The sequence below is a fragment of the Ixodes scapularis genome, unplaced genomic scaffold (genome assembly GCF_016920785.2).
Source record: "Ixodes scapularis isolate PalLabHiFi unplaced genomic scaffold, ASM1692078v2 PGA_scaffold11__112_contigs__length_91849675, whole genome shotgun sequence".
Classification (NCBI taxonomy): Eukaryota; Metazoa; Arthropoda; class Arachnida; order Ixodida; family Ixodidae; genus Ixodes; species Ixodes scapularis.
Window position 1 is genome coordinate 890,532 of NW_024609837.1, and position 21,205 is coordinate 911,736.

Sequence of the window (21,205 nt, forward strand, 5' to 3'; positions counted from 1 at the left end):
TTTGTCCGGCGGTTACTCCATCGTGTGGACATGGCACTCCGGAAGCAAACTTCATACGTGTGTCAACGCTCTGTCCAGGACAGTCAGAGTTATTTCGATGTGACGTGTTACGGCTGTTAGTCGGGACCCCCCGAAGAAATTCTGGGATCGTACTTCGCGACAGCTCCTGGTGACGTCACCAATCACATGAGCACTCCAACCCTTGCGGCCACAGCTGTGTTTACAAGAAAACAAGACCTACACCCGACAATTCGGATACAAACCAGCGACCTATGAATGATAGCAGTCATTTTCCCCGATATAAACCACTCTACCAACTGATCCATTGACGAGAATAATTTCTATGAACGCAAGGCTTTATGAAGGGGCTTCAGTTCTCACGAACCTTGATTATGACCCCGTGATTGACTCTTTTATATGTTGGGCTGTGATCGACATTCCGTCACTCCTGTGCATGTTTATCTGATCAACAAATCAGATAAACTTGCAAAACGTATTTTTAGACCTTGCAAAGTTCGTAGCGGGTCCGGGAGAACTTGGGATGGTGTGCGCTGAGTGAGGCTGGTTGTAGAGAAAGTAGCGATGAGGTACGGTTGAGGAACCGAGAGGGTAAGTCCGTGGTCGTGCTCAAGGTCAGGAGGTGACGCAGAAAGTCCAACGGCGTCAGAAGGATAGTGAATTACGCGAAACTCTGAGACCGCTGTTGCTATGACACTCGCGCAAGAGCTCAATGCACTCGGGTTTTGTGGGAGGTGATTTGGAATGGTTGTTGCACTTGGTGTGCCGTGCGGAAGATCTTGATGTTCGTTCATTCATGCAATTATTCACAGCCTTGCAGTGGCCCTTTTGCCCATTTCGAATGTTCAGTTTAGAGTAACGATCCTTACAACTGAAATATTTAATCTGTTTTTGTTACGTGTCGTTGAAGCTAACGAATAAAACATATTTCTGCTGCCTGGTGTATTTTAAGCCGATGTTATAATAATTTCTAGCTGTGCTTTGTTGATCTACTTTCAGGCGCTTCTTTCAAAATGTGGCCTTTTAATGTTTACCCCAGCTTATAAACCCACACATTTCCTTGCGCCTTCCCGGAGCAGCGTGAATCGCACTTGAACTGGGCTTGAATAAAGAGAAGCAAAAAGTCTTGTGCATCTGCTTCAAGTTGTAAACATGTTATTCCTTTGACGTCACGACACACCAATTGGCTATGGCACACGTTTTCTCTTGCACCATCGTAATTTTCGGTGACAACGGAGAGAATTCGCGCTTCCGCTTAGTAAAGGTTGAAAAGCGCAGAACAATTTTTAATTAGGTGTCACTCCAAAAGTGACTGACTAAATAAAATCTACACGGTCGAGTTTCCGTTTTCCGCTATGGCACAGCCTCCTCTATACACACAATGCCTAGCGGTTTGACGACGGAGCCGTAGAGTGCTCGGTCGCACATTTGGAGCGCGAGGATCCGGTAAGTACAGAGCAATTCTCGGGGAACCTGGTCGTCAGTGCGCACCTTTTGCAGTGGCGAGCGCCCAAAACATGGTTTTCAAACCCGACGAAAAAGGAAGCGGTAGCACGAGGAACGCGAGGAGCACGAGCGGACGTTCCATCGCTCGGGAGAAGTACACGTTTCGGCGTCTCACTGCAGTGGGGAGCCCGTCATCCGACTCTCCTCTCATCCATAGTCTGCAACTGTACCTTTTTTAATTTCGGCGGCCGCGTCTCGTGGCGATCTGCCAGGCTTTTTCAGTATAGAGCAGGCTAAGGCTACGGTTATCCTGGGCCAGCTTGCTAGAAGCAGCGTCCCTGGTGAGGGGAAAGAAAGCACTTCCAGAGCCAGCGCACGAGCTGAGCAGGACTCCAACCGCGTCTCGAGACACTTGCTTGCCCCAGACGTTGGGGTGCCTTCTTTCGCCCGGTCTCAGCCGAGACGCTCAAGCCGGCCCTGATTCCAGGGAGTACCACAGAGAAATATATGCGCGCACTAGCTAAGTTCAATAACCCATCAGCGCCCCGTGAAGCTGGAGCGTACACACGCTGTCAGAGCGGGGCGGAAGCTGATGGCCGGGTGCTGGTGTTGAGTTCGAAAGAGACGTCCTGCAGTTCTTAACTAGCCATATACTAAATGTTCTAAATGTTGTCTCGCAGCCGTTCTGCGCATGAAGCCATCGCGTAGTCAGCTGGAAGCTTCGCGATATTCTGCTTTTCGGCGCATCCGGTTCGTTCGAACTCCAAGTCTGTTAAACCCCTATCGCTGTAGTATCGGTCAGGGGAAATTAAATTTGGCGCTACAGTAGATTGTGCAAATGCGCAAGCCGGCTTTACTGAAAGGTGTCTTTTCTGTTGGGAAAACCTTCGGACCTGAATTTAAGACTCAAACTGTTTTTTTATTCCATTATACACAACTCAAGGTAAATTTTGACGTAGTTGTAGCAAAGGGCGCTTGCAGACATTAGACACAGGAAAAGTTGTTTATTATCATTGTAACCTTACATTACTTTAGTATTCACAGTTTACATTGCTGTACAAATTCAGGTAGAATTTGTTCTACACAATGCCTCCCGAACCTTGGGACGCCCAAACCGTTTAAGAAAGAGGGTTACCTCTTCGTGGACCCCACGCCGAAGACGTTCCAGGCCACTTGAAAGCCGCTTGAAATGCGTCTTCCAATCGCCCACGGTGACTTTCATGACAGTATTAGTATAGCGCAATCCACCAGAATTATCGCACAAACATCTTTGTATAGCCTTTAAATAGCCATCATTCACATGTTCTTCTGAAGAGCTCGCCATGTCATCCCTTAGGGCGATGCGCTTGGCCATAAACGGGATGCTGCTTTTCTCCACGACCATTTGATGCGCTTTTTTTTATCGGTTTCCAATTGTTGTGCATACTCTTCCCCAAGAAAGTAAGCCAGTTTCACGTCAGTGTTTTGGAAGTCCCTCTTGAGCTCCTCGTAAGTTCCTAAGAAGACGCTGCCTTCGAAATTGTTTTCACACTAGGACACAAGATGGCCGAAGTCGCCGCGGATGTTCCCGCTGGTCACAAAGAGCTCGAAGAAATCATCGAAGGTACCGATTTCGAACTTGTACACGGGCATAGAACTAGGGTAATGATGGAAGAGAGTGCATACGTTCAGAGGGTTTTTGGTAAGGGCGAGGTATCTGGCACTTGTGTTCATGAGTCGCTACCCGTAAAAAAAAGTGCGTGTTCAGAAAGGAAGGTGGCGCAATGCGCTTCACTGGTGATGCGCCTGGCATACGAGGTTCTCCGGCTTAACTCGGTAAGGTTGCTGGCAGGTTGCGCTTTGTGGAAGATAAAACACCTTGTACACTTACTCAGCTTTGGTACGCCATAGTCATGGACTGAAAAATTAAAGGGCTGTTCACACGTACAAAGCATCGCCAACACTGTGCTATCGAAACAGCACAGTGCGCTTTGCTGCATACCTCGCTCTTCTTTAGTGCTGTGAGCTACCCCATGAAACACTTCTTGCTTCGCGATTCGATCTTTGGCATTCTTATATAAGCATTGTTACGGTTAACTACAACAAACAGATGCCGGTTTTCGGTTTCTAGGTTTTGTGCGTGTTTTACAATAAGCTTCCGCCCTCTTTAGTTCCTCGTAAGTTGCTAAGAGGACGTTCACGTCGCCCTTGTGCTCATACCAGGGCATGAAATGGTCCAAGAACTCTCCGCGGACGTTTTCGCCTGTCACAAAGGGCCGAAATAAATAATCGAAGGTACCGTTTTGGAACTTGCACACGGGCTTCATGCACGAACACGCCGACAAGAACCATGCGGTAGTAGCAGCATAAAGGCCGGCACTCCATGTCACCGCCGTTGCCGCTGCCGTCCCCTTTCTCTGGAGTCTCCGTTCGTCCTCAACATAGTGAGCGGCAGGCTGGAGCTACGAATAAAGATAAAAAGAAGTGCTGACGTCTAGGGGGTTTCTGGTAAGGTAAACAAATCTGGCCTTTGGATTCATGAGCTGCTGTCCGTAAGGAAATTGCGTCTTTATGAAGCAAGTTTGCGTCATGAGGTTCGCAGCTCTAGTAAACCGAGATACGAGGTATTCCGGTTTAAGTCTCTCACATTGCTCCTAGATTGCTCTTTGTGGAGGATAATGCGCCATGTGCACTTATTCAGTACGGGTACACTATAGTCACAACCTGAAAAATTAAAGGGCTTTTTACACTCTCAGAGCAACGCTAACACAAATCTCGTAACACAGCACAGGGCGCTTTGCTGCAGCCCTCGCTCCGTAATAATGGAGTGCCTGCAGCTACGGCATGAAACGCTCTTTGGTTCATAGTAGAACAACCCAGAGACAATGAGCTTTAATTTTTTTCAGCTCTTTGCTTCGCGATTTGTTCTTTGGCTTTCTTAAAGACCCATGCTCGAGATAAAGAAGAACAATAAAGATGCCCGTTTCGGGTTGCCATATTTAGTTTCGGTTGATAGGTGGTCTGCGTATTTTCCTTTGGGGCTCGCTCCATTAGACGCGGCGCGCGTATTATTGAAGTTTCTCCGTGAATATTTGAACTTTTTACAGGCAGGAATCAACCTGCCTAATCGCTTCTAAACTCGTCAGCTCATTCGACCCAATAAATGCGAGGATATTAGCGAAGAGGAGTGTTCGTATACCCGTATGTGACCAGCCCGAGACGGCGCAACTTTTGACTGCGACATGCCGCTCGTGGTCGTCACCCGAGACAAGTTGTCAGAACGTATTCGGACGTCAGTAATGCATGTAGATGGGCCTTTATTCTTGCTTCGTATGGAAGACGACGGCACGGCAATCAAGACATGCGGAGAAAGTCTTCTCGCGGAACAGTCACCTTTAAACATTTTCATTTTCTTATATTTTACAACAGCCAATCATTGCAAAGCGCGTATATTGCAGCAATAATAGAGCCAATAATAAAATAGACTTGGAAGGCGGTTCTTAATTGATATGTTAATTGTAATTAAATAATTTACTATGCTTATAATGCGTACGGCGTCCCATTTTCTCGGTAAAAGGCTCATCAACACGTGTGATACGTGATCTCCAGTGACGCTTTATCGACAGGGTTGACACGATCGCATCACCGTTCATGTACGGCGGTCACGACAGCGATCTCTATTATGCGGGAACCAAAACGAAATTACTTTTGAGGGTGCTTCAGAGCCTCTCGTAATCGTTTAATGCATATGTAAGCACAGTACCACACGTTTTGGATGAATTCACTTTTCCACAACAACACCAAAAAACATTTGACAAAGAGTAATATCCCATAAACAAAAACACGTTCATTCCGATTCCGGAAAGAGTTTTGGCAACGAGGTGCCCGGATGAGGGAAACGCATCCGTCGTTTTTGCGGTGACCTTTCATCTGGCAAGCATTTCTTGCCCCTTCCTTTGAGGCGTGTCCATCGTTTCCGAGTTCAAACATGCGTTGTTCTCTTACTCCCAAAGAATAAGCTTTATGAAGGGTTCTAGCCAGTTGTTTCTGAGTTTTTGGTGCAATACGAGGACAATATCGCCGCCTTTAGGCATGTAGCTGAGGGCTTCGCTTACATCGTCTGCCCTGCATCCCACTGTAAACTTGACGCCGTTGATGTCGTGAGAGGCGTGTTACCGTCGGACAAACATATCTGTAAGAAGCGAAAAAAAAAAGATAATGGCCTTCCTCGTATATTTTTCCTACAGCGGTAGCATGGTAGTGCTACTTTCGGGTAAAGTCTGGTACGTGCTGTTCCTGCGCAAAAACCCAGATGATCGCGGGAGAGGAGTGATAACAACGCTGCACGGTCTGTTAGACCCCACTCTCACTCACTCCTTCTAACCCCCCCCCCCCCCCCCCCCCCGCCCACCGCCGCCGCTTCGGAATTTGGAAGCCTCTTACATCACGTCGACATGGCTTTTATTTTGTTCCCTCCCCTTTCCTTCCCTCAGACATTGCCATTTCGCGCAGCCCTCCATAATATTGGTGAATAAGTACTACCGTAAGTTTTGTTCGTCATAATTCCACCAAAGTTCCGGAAGAACTGGTGACAAAATTTTTTTTTGCAAGTAGATTGTTTCTCAAAATACGGGAATCTTAGTACGAATCTTACCTCTGATTTTTCTCTCCGCGAGTGAGTGCAGTAGGAACGTCGACGTGAATAGATATTAAACCATAGTTGCCTTTAGTATGACTCGCTTTTGAACATTATAGCTTAGCTCATCTTGTGAAGCCACGGGTCCACAACAAGTGTAGTAAGAACGGTTAGTGGGGTTGTTCGCTGTTCTCCCTACTCAACGCGCGGTAATGAACAGCTGACAAGAAAACGTTGTCAGAAACGTCAAGCGCCGAAAGGTCGCGTGACGTTTCGGCGCGAGTGACGTCACAGTGCCGAAACGTCACTCGCGACGTTTCGGCACGGTCACATGACTCGCGCCGAAACGTCACCTGACGTTTCGGCGCGGTGACGCTTTGGCACGGTGCCGAAACATCGCGTGACCTTTCGGTGCGGTGCATTATGGGACGTGTGTAATAATGCACCGCGCGGTTACGCCGAGCGACAGTGACGGCGACTGCGACGGCGATGCCGACGCCAACGGCGACACCGCTCAAACCGGAAACGGGCGCCTAAGAGCTGCGCTTTAAAACAGCCGTACATACAATTTTCACGAACTACTTTAATTTGACGACTGCTAGTTATAGCTTAAATGATCACTCATGCAATGAAAGTGTAGCGGCTATCCCACCAGCCGGTGACCGGTAAAGAAACAAGGATAACCCTCGTGCTTTTTAGGCATATAGAATTTCTAAGACTAAGCCAGCGGCTCAGCTCAGTTGTACATCGTATAAAGAAACGTCGCTAAGTAATGATGACCCAGACGAGCCGAGAAAACACCCGAGTGAGCAGCAAGGGCGACGAGTGGCTTTTCTGCAGCTGACCAACCCGAAGTCCCTCGTTGTACGCATTCTAGCCTGCTGGCCCGCGGATACGCAAGTGTGCTATGCACAAGTTCATTACCAGTTCGCTTTGCGACACAAACCAACAAACAGGATTTCATCACGTGGTAAGCGTCTTGAACCGATGCCGCGGAGGTCCGCGACATTATCATCGCAGCATCCCCGGCAACGCCCTACGATATCCTTCTGGCAGAACTGGTTCGAAGCACGAACCTATCCGAACAACAACGCCTACAAAAGCTGCTGACTGCAGAAGAGCGGGGATACGCCATCTCACATACTGCGCTGCGCCGTATTAGGCATTCGTTGGAAAATCCGCCATTGAAGACTCACTCCTTCGGCAGCTGTTCATGCAGACCCAATGACGTCCGTATGATGCTCGCGCCGGCAGACAGCGCCGCCTTAGATGACCTCGCAAAGGTGACAGAGCACATCGGTGATGCATCAAAGACGCGCAGTTCAGAGATCGGCCGAACAACGCACTATTCTCAACATTACTCGGAGTTGTGCGTCGCCATGGAGCATCGCATGGATCAGTTGACGGAAATGATGGCTGCCCTTTGTCTTTCACGACCGCCGTCACGCAGCAGAAACAACTCGCCAGCTCGCAGAAGTAGCAGATCTCACAGTCCTTTTAACCGACAGTGTTGGTATTATCGTACATTCGGCTCCCGCGCCGGGAAATGCACTTGTTCTACTCCGAGAAACACCAACGCCAGCTACTGGGGACGACGAGTGCGCCTGGCCAGTTGAAACGTCGTCCTTGCCAGTCCTTCCTTCCAGAAAAAAAACACAAAGATGCGTTTCTTCGTTGACACCGGTGCCGACGTGTCAGTATTGTCTCCAAAACTCAAGATCGTCGTAAACAGACACTCTTGCATCTTAGAGCAGCTAGCGGCACCGTCATTCCCACCTACGGAGTCCGCACACTCATGATAAACTTACGACTGCGTCTAGTCTTTCGCTGGATCTTCATTATTGCAGATACCCAGCATCCTATCCTCAGTGCAGATCTTCTGTAACACTTCAACTTCCTAGCAGATACCCGCAACCATCGCCTCATTGATGGCACTACATTGCTGTCAGTCTCAGGCATGCGCATAAAGTTACAATCATGCAGGCTTTCTCCACTGCTCCTTCCGCCAGGTTCTCCCTATCCTCAGTGCAGATCTTCTGTAACACTTCAACTTCCTAGTAGATACCCGCTACCACCGCCTCATTGGTGGCACTACATTGCTGTCAGTCTCAGGCATGCGCATAAAGTTACAATCATGCAGGCTTTCTCCACTGCTCCTTCCGCCAGGTTCTCCCTATCCTCAGTGCAGATCTTCTGTAACACTTCAACTTCCTAGTAGATACCCGCAACCATCGCCTCATTGATGGCACTACATTGCTGTCAGTCTCAGGCATGCGCATAAAGTTACAATCATGCAGGCTTTCTCCACTGCTCCTTCCGCCAGGTTCTCCCTATCCTCAGTGCAGATCTTCTGTAACACTTCAACTTCCTAGTAGATACCCGCAACCACCGCCTCATCGATGGCACTACATCGCTGTCAGTCTCAGGCATGCGCATAAAGTTACAATCATGCAGGCTTTCTCCACTGCTCCTTCCGCCAGGTTCTCCCTACATTGACATCGTGCTAGAGGTTCCGTCTCTCGTACGACCCTGTACATTCGCCAACCATGCAAGTGAGGCATGACGTCAAGCATTACATCGAGGCGACAGGACATCCCATTTATGCCCGACCTCGAAGGCTTCCGCCCAAAAACTGCCGGACCGCCAAAGGAGCGTTCGGTCATATGCTCGAACTGGGAACTGGGTTTTGGGCTTGGTTGCTACGCTACAATGCGGTACGCTCAGAACCCCCTCGTCTTTGCTTTGCAGGCTCTGCTCGTTCACAGTTCCTGCACAGAGGCACACTTGGCAAGTCCCGCAGTAATTCAGCCGCAAAAAAACTGCCAGCTTCTACGACGATGCATGGAACGACTCCGCCAATGCCAGGATTTCTGCTGAACCACCGACCACCTACGAGTCATCGTTCGAGCCAGCGCCATCTACTACGTCACACGAGCAGACTATAATGTCACGAATGACGAGCGATGAGGCGATAATAACTGGAGAAACTAAACGTTTAATGGGGCGAACTTGTGCCCAAAAATAAAAAAGGGAGCAGAATAAAGCGGAGCGTCTCGGGCGTCGAAGTCGGCGTGACAGCAGGGTCGAACGCTGGGGCGAAACTGACTCCGCTCGCCTTCCGGAGTCCCTTATGTACCCTCGTTGGTTTTTGGATCATCCGGCGTAGAACTTTCGGTGCGTAGAACAATCGGAATCAGGCGAGAATGTTCTCGAACTTGCGAGAAGTCCAAGTTCAAAGAACAAATAAAATGACAGTCCGCTGACTGCAATCGAACCTTCCGCGCGACAGTCAAGCGTGGTAACCACTCTCCATTGAGATCGCCTCCGCTGGTGAGATAACCTTTTGGTCTCTCTATTAATACCTCTTTTAGTAGCAAGCAAAACTTCACACTCTTTCCGATCGCATACTAGTTTTGTCGAGATTATTTCGTAAATTATGAACACCGATATACGTTAACGACAAAGGGTGCTGAAAATAGCTAACTGTGCTTTGTTCAATAAAGAAGAAAGGTAAATAAGAAAGCGGAACGAAAAGGACCAAGATCTGGGGCTGCTGGAGAACAAGCATAATTTACGGAGAAATTTGTACGAAGGGACAAACGTAAAGAGATGCACCATAAATATTTCCTTTTTACTATTGTAGTGACATGCCGACACTCGTCATTTGAGCACTACTTACGTACATGTCTTCGTACTAGTTCTCACACGACGATACTTACGTGTTTTCGTACGAGCTGTGAGTGCAGACTCCCGAACCCGATGATGATCCCCCGACACCGCCGTTTTTACGGGCGGGGTCCCACGAAAGGTTTTTACACTCCTGGCTGGGAGATACAAGGCCCCTCAAGAGCGCCTCTCAACTTCTTGCATAACATCAAACTCATTCTTCACTTGGCCAAAGTTACCTTAAAACGCGTCACTTTACCTCAAAAAATCACGGTGATTATAATGTAGTGAGTGCGCAGGCGAGCTGGTGGATGTTAACCTATTTGTTCTTAGCCCGAGACTAAGGCTGGAAGAGAGGGAAGTTTCAAAGTTGAAAGATAATGAACAGTCGAGGACACGTCTCTAATAAAGACGTGTCCTCGACTGTTCATTTTCTTTCTACTTTGAAACTTTCCTCTTTTCCTGCCTAAGTCTCGGGCTAAGAACAAATAGGTTAACGGTGATTATATTTTTTTAAAAGGTTAAAAAGCGCAAACAAAACAAGGACAATAAAGACACAAAGACGACAGGACGGGACGGCGGGGCAACGCCTGTCCTGTCGTCTTTGTGTCTTCATTGTCCTTGTTTTGTTTGCGCTTTTTAATCCTTTAAATCAGTATCAACCGACTCTCCCAAGCACAAGCTTTAATCCAACTGATTATAATTGTTTATCGTTGAAACTATTCAATTCAAAGTCCTCTCAGATGTGTTTACACAGACAATTTCCTTCACGACCACGCTATGTTTTTCTTGAAAATTGTATTTTTCGAAAATAAATGCATGTTATAATGGTGATTACCAAAAAGAGGGGCATGATTTCATATTTTTATTTTTAGTACGAACATTGTTGAAAGCGTTACTGTCGTAGTGGCGACGAAAAACCATACTTTAGCCAAACGTTTAGAAGTCGTCGAAAATGGGGTTATTTAGCTGGCTGTCCCGAGAATATAACAAAAGCGAAAACGAGAAAACTGAACGATTAACTTTTTTCCATTGTTAGCCGCATTAGAGGGAATCTAGAAACAATGATTGAACAAAATAAAAATTGTTTTTTTTTTGCGACAACCGAGTTCAAGTATATAAAAATGTAAGGTCTTTAATTTATTCGGAGCCAAATATTAACTTTTTTGTAAATATCACTCGCATAAAACGTACATCACATTTTAGTCGATATTAATAGCTACGCACCGATAGTTTTTTTTTTATGTCGCTGGCATTAATGGTTAGTCTGCTAGAGCAATCCAAATTTTAAGCTCAATTGCTCGGGGTAGCAAGCTTACGATTTTGTATAAATAGAATATCTAACACATGTAGTTAAAATTGTTTGAACATGTTCCGCAATATTGTCCTTCTCACAAAAATATATTAGCGGCATATTGAAGTCAAATATTTTATAACAAATAAACAAACTCGACAGATATTCAAACTGAGTCTTTGTCGTGTTTCACTCCGTGGCAATTCAGGTTTGTCTGCTATTGAACGGATTACTTCTAAATTTTTGGAAGGGCCATTTTGCTCATCACAGGAACATAATTATAACATATATCTGTTTAACCAAATATGACCCCCCACCCCTTCCCCCCAACATGGTTGTTCGAATTCGAACGAAACCACTCTACCCAAACTTTATTAGCGATTTCCGTAAATATCACTAAGATAGGAGGTTGCGTTTTCGGTGGTGTTCACCATTCATCTCCATGTGTTCGCGAGGGCTCCGTTGTTCTCCGCGAAATAACACCCAGTTGTGAAGTGTTGACATCTGGTCCCCAACCGGAAGCGCTACATTTGGACGGAAACTGGACGTTCGACGATGCGTGGTTTAGCCAGAGTGTCGAACAGAACTTTTTATCGGTTCAGTTCTGGTTCGGGTTAACGGCTTTTGGTTCAGTTCCGGTTCAGTTCCGGGGGGCAAAAAAAAAAAACGGTTCGAAGCGGTTCGAACCGGTTTAAGCCGCTTAATTGAGAATACATTTTCCGCGTACTTTTGGCAATAAACACTATTTCAACAGTGGAACGCGTAACTACAGGGTGTCACCAAAGAAAATTTACGCTTTTTTACGACAAAAATAAACTAGGCATCGCCGAACTCTCATTCTCCGCCCAAAGGTAGAGCTAGAGGTCACAACCAAATGCCAAAGTTTCAGTCCGATCCGATAACTTAATCAGAAGTTATAAGTGATTTTCTGAAAATTTCAATGGGAAAATGGAGCCCATTTTTGTTCCTTTCCGGTTTCTGGTGCCATAGAGCCCCATATGTTCGAAAACTCCGTCGGCCGCCATTTTCCCATTGAAATTTTCAGAAAATCACTTATAACTTTTGATTAAGTTATCGGATCGGGCTGAAACTTTGACATCTGGTTGCGACCTCTAGCGCTACCTTTGGGCGCAGAATGAGCGTTCGTCGATGACTAGTTTATTTTTGCGATAAAAAAAAGTGTAAGTTTTCTTTTGTGACACCCTGTATATAGCTTTTGATCATTCGTAGAATCTACTTTTATTTTAAAGAACCAAAAATAAATTGCATTACTTAAATTCGTTGGAACAGTAAAATAACAGCTAAATTAACGTGTATGACTCAGCATTTTTTTTTTACTTTAGTCGCATATATATTATCTGAATCGAAAGCTTATAAGTCTGTTAAGTCGCCTAAAATACCCGTGATTGGTACAAATCTGCGTCGCAGTATTAAAGGAAGAATCCTGCTGTGCTCTTGAACTTAGGAATTAATTAGAGGGCATAAAATCATGAAATGAACTCGTCCTCGCGATTATATATCCCGAAATCTAGTTTACAAAATACGCTTCACAATATATAGGATGACGACGCAGCTGAGCTCAAATCAAAAATATTTTGAAAATGCCAGGGACGCTTTAGGACAAACCCTTTCAGTCAACCCTTTGTTGAAACACTGAGCGGCAATCAAAACACTCGCTTTCCTGACCAATATTGTTTACACTCAGCACCGTTACGCATGCAAATAATCATGCAGAAAAGTGTGGCCTGCGTACTTAGATCAGATCTGGCCTAAAATAGGGCGTACAAAAGTGAACATTTTCGACAAAACTTGGCGTTTGATGTTTGTTCTTGACAATATGCAGTTCAATTCAATTTGCAAGTAAGCATCAGCCTTGCTAATTTTTTTTGATAAATGGAGCAAAGTTGTATTTCATACTCTACTTGACATTGCATCTACTTAATTGGTCCCTTTCTGACGGTCTGCGTGCAAATCGTCACAGTTCCGCCACGCGCCACTTTGTGCTTTGTTTTCATCCAGCCCACAGACACATAAAATTGTTGTTCATCACATAAAAAACGCAAAAGAAGACTTCTATATGTCTGAGAAGTTTAAGGAACATATACGTTATTTAAATCAGCTTAAAAAAATGTCTTTAAGGTTCATCCGAATCAGTTCTAGACGTGCCCATCGAGCATAAAAACGACGGAAAAGATGTACAGAGCCTATTTAAGATAATTTGGGGTGCAGTTACTTATGATTTATATATTTAGGGTGGTCGGCCGTTCTTTTATGTTGTCAGGTCTTCAGGCAGTAATAAAATATTTTTATTGTCGTCAATAAATTTGACTGTATGAAGTTCACATAACCGCTTGAGATCAACACGGGATGATGATAGTCGAAAATACGCCATCTTTTGAGTCTGCGGAAATGCGCTTTTTTGTTCGCTGTTTGGCAGTGCGAAACATCGGGTCGCGGGGCGTGCCAAAAAGGAGTCTCTACCCGTTTTAAACGTGAACACGTTTGACGGAACTCCGTCTGTTTGACTCAAAAATGTGGGAAATACAGACCTTCACCAACCACATCCTAAACAGATAGGAGCCCGACGTTTCAATAGGTTGGGCTAAATAGGTCGACAGGCATTTAACCATCGGCGTATGTCAATGGACTAGGGCGCTTGAAGAAAACAAAGTGAGTGAAGCAAACGCCACACCGTAGATGGTAAAGAAGCTGCTGTTCTTCACGTGCAAATTGTCGCCTTTGATGAAAAAAAACCAGTCGGTTTAAAACGTCGGGCCCCCTACTGTTTAGGATTTTGTTGGTTATGGTCCATATTTCTCCGATAAAGATGTATGCAATGATGTTCCTGATTACACATACATAGCGCGAAGGACAGACAACATATTTCTAACTTAAAGCACATTCGGAAATCGGCTTGCACGAGCTCGAATCGTCGCAGAATACTGTCTTAGGAGGCTGAAGTTACATTCGGTTTTACGTTCACTTCCTTTCGGGCCTCATTTTACGACTCTGTGCTTTATCCCTCATGCGCGATCTAACATTTGATTAGGCTGCCGCATATCGTCGCGAGACGCCTATGTACACTGCACAACTTTACGATTTGGGCATCCCATTTTGCTACGCTAAACCAAATGCTGCTTCGAACGGCGTGCCTCTCAGTGTCAAACACGAGCGTTCAGTGACGACATTGGTCTAGAGCGTCGGTTAATGACGGCTTAGAATTCTAGAGGTAGGACAGGTTGAATAGGCGCCAGTGACCCGCTCTCTTCCTTTCAAGCACGTGACTCTCACTCAACATTTCGCTTGGAACACCCGTACATTGCTGGGGTGGACACATCTTCATAACTGGATGTTAATTTCCAATACTTGGAAAGATCGCGCATGGTTGTTCCACGCTTTTGTCGCTTCGGTTCTCTATTGGTTCACAACAAGGGCGTCATCAACAAATAGAAATCTGCTCAAAACCCTTAACTTTTTTCACTATGTTCAAAATAGTGCAGATTTGTTCCTTATTTTATGGTTAACGTGTTCCTAGAGTCCTCACTAGTTTGAGTAAACGCGATACAAATTTAAAAAAAGGGCAGAAACGTGTTGTAGGGCCCCTTTAAGTTCAGACGCGGCGGATGGCATACAAGCGCGAGCATGTGGTCCTGAACAGTGGTTGCACTGCAGGACCGCGCGTGCTTGGCGAGGGCGCTGAAAGCCCGGAGCTCGCTCTTGTAGCTTCTGCTACGCTCACACCTTAAGAGAAAGGGAGGATTGCCTTGAAAACATCCCGTTTCTCCAGAAAACTGAACTGTTTAACATGGTTTACACCTGGCATCATCGCACTATATGCTACTGCTCATTGAGATTTTTTTGTTTTTTCGCTGAGAAAAGCAAATTCCGTGGTGCAAAATTCACGCTGCAGAAGGTTTGCGCTTAGTGCAACTCACGTATTCAGAAACAAAGATTGTTTTTGCCTGGTGCAGTGTTGTGAGTACAGGTGCAAGCGTCTGGCACCACGAAAACGCACTTTGTGGCAGGAGTGATTTTGCAAATGAAGTAGTTTTGCGGGATCACGCTCTTTGGTCTGTGCACAGGATGCCGAGCAAAGGAACCTTTACACTATGTTAGTGAACCCTCCCCCCTTTTTTTTTTCGTTTTTCTTTTTACGATGCTCCTCTAGAGAATACTTTTATTTCTGAAAGAATCCATCCTTTTTTTTGGGGTTCAGCAATTACATTTGTGTCATTTGTTAGCAGTAATCCTCCAATTCTTTTATTTTGCACCCAAAACCTGTGAAGTTTCAACCAAACTGCGAGAATTCGAGCGACTGCCAACGTTCGGCTGTCCCTCTGAGGCCACAAGAGTCTTTATTTTCCGGTATCCCTGCCGTACACACTTACTGTCGGTTCCTTTCAATGCTTCTTTCTATTCGCGCGGAAAACTTTGGGTGACAGTTCGGCAACGAAGAAAACATGTTTCGGTGCTTCATGTAAAATGGGCCGTGCAACAATTTTAGAGCGCAGCTCTTAGGCGCCCGTTCCCGGCTTGAGCGGCGTCGGCGTCGCCGTCGGCGTCGCCGTTGGCGTCGGCGTAACCGCGCGGTGCATTATGGGTAAATTTCCCCGCTAAATCTAGCGGAAAAATTTCCCCGCTTAATTTGGCGGAAAAATTTCCCCGCTAGATCTACCGGAAAAACTTCCCCGCTAAATCTAGCGGAAAAATTTCCCCGCTAGATCTAGCGGAAAAACTTCCCCGCTAAATCTAGCGGAAAAATTTCCCCGCTTAATTTGGCGGAAAAATTTCCCCGCTAGATCTAGCGGAAAAACTTCCCTGCTAAATCTAGCATAAAAATTTCCCCGCTAGATCTAGCGGAAAAACTTCCCCGCTAAATCTAGCGGAAAAATTTCTCCGCTAAATTTAGCTGAAAAATTCCCCCACTAAATCTAGCGGAAAAATTTCTCCGCTAAATTTAACGGAAAAATTTACCCGCTAAATCTAGCGGAAAAATTTACCCGCTAAATCTAGCGGAAAAAATTTCCCCGCTAAATTTAGCGGAAAAAATTTCCTCGCTAAATCTAGCGGAAAAAATTTCCCCGCTAAATTTAGCGGAAAAAATTTCCCCGCTAAATCTAGCGAAAACAATTTCCCCGCTAAATTTAGCGGAAAAAATTTCCCCGCTTAAGCTAGTGGAAAAAATTTCCCCGCTAAATCTAGCGGAAAAAATTTCCCCGCTAAATCTAGCGGATAAAATTTCCCCGCTAAATTCAGCGGAAAAAATTTCCCCGCTAAATCAAGCGGAAAAAATTTCCCCGCTAAATTTAGCGGAAAAAATTTCCCCGGTAAATCTAGCGGAAACTTTTTCTGGGGGTCACGTGACCTCCGTGGTCACGTGACACCCCCAGGTCACGTGACCCCCATGTAACCTTGGGGAGGGGATGTGACCCCACCAAGGTCACGTGACCACTCCCCCCTCGAGGTCACTTGACTCCCCCCCTGAAAACACGTGAACCTCAGTACCCTTCCCTCCTCCTCCTCAAGAGCTGCGCTCTAATTCGGCGTTACAGGGAGTTGTAAACGGCTTTCATTTTTTCTACTTTGACTAAATACCGCTAAGAGCTCATCCCTCAACTTGATAACTTGCATAAACACTAATTAGTTTTCCTCTCCGCTCAATGGTAGATGTAGAAAAATAAAGGAAAGAAACAGCTTTCGCCTCCTCAACTCGCTATTAAAAGAAGCAGCGATGTGATCTGACGCTAATTTTATACCGCCAGTGTTCATCAGTCATGCTCTGGGGTTGGCAAAGAATAAAGCATGAGTTGAGTTTTAGACATTGATAAAGTTCGGCTATTCTCATCTTTGATTGGGCACGATCCAACACGAATGATTGGCGACGCTGATTGTCATAGACCCGAGCACTGGACTCGGGCTCATGATAATCGCGCACGTCACGGTATCACGTGACTCGCGATGAGAAGATGGGATGGCATGTGACGTCACGGTGTCAACAACGCTAATACATGTGGTGACGTTCTCAATTTAAGTCGACTTGACGCGATGAGTCTCGCGACTACGTCACGGGGCCACGTGACTTGACGTTACTTGGCAGCATGTCTTGGCACCATGACGTCACGTGACCACGTGACACACGATTAATCGTAGTGCCAATACAAAAGCGCCACGAGAATAAAATTTTTTTCAATCATTGTAATTCTGTATATGACAATTCGATCACTACATAGAAATACAGCTGCTAATTTTTACTTCTCAAATACTCAGTTTTTATTAATAGAAAAAAAAAATCCGTGAACCGTTTTGAACCGGTTACCGTTATGTTTTTTCCGGTTCAATTCCGGTTCAGTTTCAAGATGGCAGCGAAGATTTTGGTTAGGTTCAGTTCCAGCTCGGATAAAAATAACGGTTCGGTTCCGGTTTTCGGCTCGGTTCGGTTCCGGTTCGACACTCTGGGTTCAGCTATGGGTCAGGACAAGACAGATTTACTTTATGCCGAACTCTCAGTACCTATTAAGAATTCAGTCACTGTGAAGTCTGTTTACTTTTAAGCAAGAGCATTAGAACACAGTATTGTTTATACCGGAACGGGAAAGGGAAACTAGTTTTCTCCTTAAAGCATGAGCAAGCCAACTCTCAATGTGTGTTCGAGGGGAAGGGGGGGGGGGGGTTACCTCGCAGGAATCTAAACACCTTCAATCCAATAGACAAATTTGAGGGCGCTGAAAAACAATGCCTTCTATATGAGCAAACGGGGTGGCACTTAATTGGCTGATCGAAGGTTTAGCGAATGCCGAGGTTTCATCAGAACACACTTTAGCGAAAGCTAGGTCACTGCGAAGCGTAGCTTACGGATGGCCCAGGTGGGTTAACACTTCCGTGCGTGAACGCAGGAAGGGGAAGGGGGGAAGGAGGGGACGGCGGCGGTGAGGCGGGGAATGCTTAACACGCGCCCTTGTCATTCGCTGAAGCGTACATTCACTCAAGTGACCGCTGTTCGCTAAAGCGTCATTCGCTCATGAGATATGAACCCCACTAGATTTAACGAAAGAATTGACGTTCCGAGCCATGACGTCACGTGAAATATACGCAAATTCATTTTTCCCTTTAGATTTAACGGTGGAATTGACGTCACGGGATCTACACTTAAATGTAACTTAATGTAATCGCGCAAATTGACTCGTGAAAAGTAGATTTGGCACAGATAACTCAACAAACTCCAATACTAGTTCTAAATAACTCAACTAACTCTAAGACCTACTAAAACTTCCTCTAACTCTAACTTGGACTATTGCTGTAACTCTAGCTCCAACTCTTACACTAATACGAACTCAATACGGACTCCACTAAACCCATTAAACACTAGGTTTAGGGCTAGTTGTTTAGCACCACTAGCGCTAAACCGAGAAAAGTTTAACATAGCAACACTATCGCGGAGCAATCTGCGACATATTCTTTTTACATGTATTTTTTTTTTTTTTCAAATATCAAGACCATTTGTACGGTAAACTCTTCATGTGTTTTGGGACACACCCTGAGTCCCACTTCAAAACATTAATCAAGGTTTCTCGGCATAGTGCCGGGATGAGACACGCTACTGGACAAAAATCAATGTCGCCCTTGTGAAGTGTCTACGGTATTGAATTGTGTGCTCCATCTCTGTCTCAACAACGAGCGAACATATCCTCCGAAAAGTAAGATGGTGCATATTGTTCAAACACAAAATCCAAACAACATTTTTCCAATGTAAAGGAGTGACGGCTACATTATATTATTTTTGGGCGCTGTTTTTTTTTTGTTTGTTCCACAAGAACATGCTGCTTTCTGTGGTGTTAGGTACAAACGAAGGTGCCTCTAAGACAAAGACACGACCAGCAGATCTCTTCATCAGTGGAACGCTTTCTCGGCAGACGAAGTAAACTTCAAGGCTGATTAATATTTGGAAGTGCTGATCAAGATCTGTTTCTTCACATGGAGATTAGGAAACCGTCATTCGTTAGGTTGTTGGTGCTATTAAGCCTGACGGTGCTGTCCCTCGGCGGGCATCAGGCGAATCCCGAAGAGTGTCCCTTATGGAAAGACATTGCGTCTTCTGAAGGATTCCAGCAGCACATCGTCGCAGCAAGTGAACAGGCCCATCTAGACATTGGTTTGCCGCCGGAGTTCGGCGTGGATGAAAGCTTTGTCTTGGTCCAATTGCTGAGGAAGCTGCCGATTAGTGTTCGTGTTTTAAGGGGAACATCAGTGCTTCGTCAACAGCTATACACCAGCACCGTGCAGCAGGACCATTATGCCCTTGTGCTTGTATTGTGTAAATCAACAGCGTGGAATCTTTATTCTCTCTTTTTTCATAATCCACACGTAATGCATTTATACGTCATTGCTGATAACATTTGGGGGTACCAACATAGCCACACTGATTTAAGACATTTAAGCGAAGTAATGCAACGTGACTCTATAATGATTTGGAGTGGAGTTGCTTTCGTTTTTGCTGTGCACAGGAAGCTTATCATCGCTGTCAAATATTTAGAATACCAGTGCCTAAATTGCTCAAAAATCTCACAGATTGTTAGTTCTATGAACTTTCTTAAAGATCGCTCTATCCACGGAATCGCAGTCAAAATGAATTGCCAGCACCCTAACTTTTGTGATAAAGCGCAATTCGAAGCTCTGGATAGCATAGTCAAACAAAGGAACGCTTCGTTTCATGTCACTAAGATAACTACTTTTAACCAACTATTTCTGAGTCTTATGCAAAGTTATAGTGATCCATGTTCTCTTTTTTACTTTTCCATTTTAGACAGAAGAACTGATTTTTTTCCGTCAATGTCGACTACTTTCCCGTATGACAGCGTCAATATGATTTTTTACGGAAAGGACAGTGAGCCCGTGTTGAAAGAAGCTGTTCTCTTTTTGCCGTTCGATTGGTTCATCTGGCTTGCCATTTTGGTTTCTTTTTCGTTTTTATTTATCACTGGCTACATAATTACCAAGCTTCTGAACAAAAAACGAGCCAATATTCATATCCTGGCTTTACCCTTTGCAGCTTTGCTGTTGCAGCAGGGGCCTCCAACTTCTCGAGAGAATGAAAGGTTTCTTTCGCTGCGATTCATTCTTGGAACATGCGCTCTTTCTGCGGCTGTACTTGCCACGGGATACAAAGGGGTTCTTGTTTCACTTTTCTCAAATGTCCCTCTTGCGGGTGAGGCAATCACAGCTACAACATATAAGAACCATAGGACTGGTTTTAGGCTTTGTATTCTCAGTGAACTTTTAGCCGAAGAGGTTGAAGGTGATTTAACCCTGAAGTCCAAGGAGTGTTTCGAAGCATCCGGCAGAATCAAGAAAGAAAATGACGGCAAGGACGTCTATCTGATCTTTGGTTCTGGATATGAAGAAGCCGACAACTTCAAGGACCAACTTCTCGGCAGGAACTACAGAGAGTCTGTTTGGTTGGAGGCTCTTACTGGACCTCAGATAGGGACAAACTCTCCTTACCGACACAAGTACTCTTTTTTCACGAGCGTTCGAAGCTGGCATTTTTAAACGCTTTGTATCACTCGCCAATCATAAACGGTTTGGCACACGCGAACTCAAAATGCCTAGAGCTCTGACTAACGAAGAACCAGTCACATTGAATGATCTGCGTCCGTGTTTCGTTTTATGGCTGGGTGGAATCCTTCTATCTAGCGCAGTTTTTATTCTCGAGAAGATAGCAGAGATAGCTCAAGGCCTCGCCTTACTTAGGAATAGGCGTAGGGTTCTTCATCGTTGATACCCACACCCTAAGAAAAGGGTGTATAGTCTTACACCCTTTTGTGACATAATATACAGAATTGAAATTCAGTTCAACAAAACGCCCATTGGATTTCAACACACGATCCCAACTTTTACGAGGGGCTTGGGCGAGATGACCTACTAAACATCTAAACAACGAATCGGAAACTACAAAAAAAAAAGAAAAAACAAAAAAAACACTGAGGTTTTGCAATAGGGCCAAGAAAGCCCCGATATTTTTTTTTGGTAGTCTTTGATGCGTCCATTAGCTATTTTAATTAGTTGTACCGCTCGGCTCTCAAGGCGCTTGCGCAAGTTGGTTCCGTCGTTACGACGTCAGTGCGTTGAACAGCGAACCGAAGTTTTAGGGTCTCTGATGTGGGATAACG

The 21,205-nt window shown here is 45.3% G+C and overlaps 1 pseudogene; it reads left to right on the forward strand.

The window, feature by feature from the left end:
* The first annotated feature begins 19,898 nt into the window (after positions 1–19,898).
* LOC115328142 lies at positions 19,899–20,814 on the forward strand (annotated as a pseudogene).
* The last annotated feature ends 391 nt before the right edge of the window (positions 20,815–21,205 follow it).